The following is a 1,949-nucleotide window of genomic DNA, read 5'->3' on the forward strand; positions in this document are numbered from 1 at the left end:
AAGTTAAAGTTTAACCTGGTCAACTTGTAGAACCAAACACATACATGGGATGTATACTTTATGTGTTCCAATTTATAAGTGTGAGCTTTCCACGTTGAATTCAACTCCTAGGGTGCGTTTGGTACAGAGAAATGGAATTGCTGCAAAGAATGGAAATGCAGAGAAAGAGAATTAAGCTGGAGAAAGAAAATTGACTCCCCTGTTTGGTAGAACTGAGAATCCACTAGAGAAATGTTTTTGAGAATCATTTCTCTTGTTTGGTTGTATTAATCAATAAAATGGAAATGAGTGTTTTTACCTTGTTTATTCATTTTCAAATAACATATTTTTTATAAAAATGCATTATGATGTACATCTTAATTAGTCAAAATATGCATCTTTTATGTTTATTATTATTTTTTATATTAATTGTTACTAAATAATTTATTTTCTAAACAATTAATACTATTTTTTATAAATATTGTTTTGGAAAACATATTTCTAATATAAATGAATAACTTACAAATAGATTATAAAGATATATGAAAATCATACTATTCAAAAACTATGAAGGATATACTAAAAGTATAATTCAATATTTCTAACAACTAAAAAAACATAATTATTTCCGATACAGAATGTGCAAAGAGTCAATTTCAATATTCGTAAAAACCAAACAAAAAACATAACTTAAAATAACCTAATCATGATATTGATCCATACCCTATCATTTCCATGTAACAAATCTTTTCTTCTTCTATCATCTTAAAAAACGCCCGGGCACGAAATTGATCTTTGTTAAACATGTCAATTGCCTTAATTCGTTGTTTGACAATTATATTTGGCATGCATACTATATCTTTGATAACTTTATCTATCATATCACATGCTTCCTTATTTTCTTGCCTTCCTATATTGTATATTGTTTCATTAAGTTTTTCACCAACCTCCTTGAAAGTCTCTTTCATATCTTTCGCAGCATCCTTATAAGAGCTTTCGGTGTCATCCGTTGGAGGCCTTTTGCGTTTATTATTTCCAAGAGCAATTTGTTGCGTCTCTTCAACAATATCTTCCAACCCTTCCACATCAACATGTGAGTTTCTTTGTGTCTCTTCAGTCGCATCTTCTCCAGGACCAGTAGCTCCATGACCAGTAGGTCTATCCTTACCAAAGATTTTACATAGGTTATCGAATTATGGAAATGGTTTATCACGAAAACATGCAACACCTTTATGAATCTACAAGAATGACACAAAATTAATTGGTTACTATTCATTTACAATATGTTTTAATGATGCAAAAAATACTACAAACATAATCATTATAGTACCTTTATGTACTCATCCCAAACTTCAGCATCAGTATGAACACAACATTTATCCGTATCCCAGCCGAATCCACTCGTGTTTGTTCCGTCTACCATGTCGTACACGATTTTGAAATGGTTTTTCCATGTCTTCATCCTCGATTTCATATGAGGTTCTGCTTTCAAACCCGAGTTAGGAAGACTTACATCTAATAATTGTTGCACGGCCTTCAAATAGCCAGGTTTGAATCCGTTGTCGGCACCACCATACTTTCTAGATACATGTAGCTCCAACAATGCTTCAATCAACTTTGCATCCTCTTCGGTAGTCCATGTGTGTTTGTTTCGCCCTGTCATGCCTACAAAAAATGTTTACAAAATAGATGCTTGAAATAGTAATTCAACCATTAAACATAATATTATCACACCACAATGAATACAAAATAGTATACAACAATCCTAATAGCCCTTGTTTAGGGTTGTATAACTTAGTCATAACTTAACCAAATAAACTATTTATTAATTCTAAAACATAGACAAGACAAAAGACTACAATTAGGAAAAAAAATTGCCTAATTACAAGGTCGTATGAAACTTTTATGATGGTTCAAAGTTTGACAAAAATTATAAAAAATGTTGTCATTATATACAACTGTCATAACAA

General features: G+C 31.1%; 1 pseudogene; it reads right to left on the reverse strand.

Annotated features, from left to right (window-relative positions):
* Nucleotides 1-683: 683 nt before the first annotated feature.
* LOC128129087 (uncharacterized) lies at nt 684-1,642 on the reverse strand (annotated as a pseudogene).
* Between the last annotated feature and the right edge of the window lie 307 nt (nt 1,643-1,949).

The sequence above is a fragment of the Lactuca sativa genome, chromosome 9 (assembly GCF_002870075.4).
Source record: "Lactuca sativa cultivar Salinas chromosome 9, Lsat_Salinas_v11, whole genome shotgun sequence".
NCBI classification, from domain to species: Eukaryota; Viridiplantae; Streptophyta; class Magnoliopsida; order Asterales; family Asteraceae; genus Lactuca; species Lactuca sativa.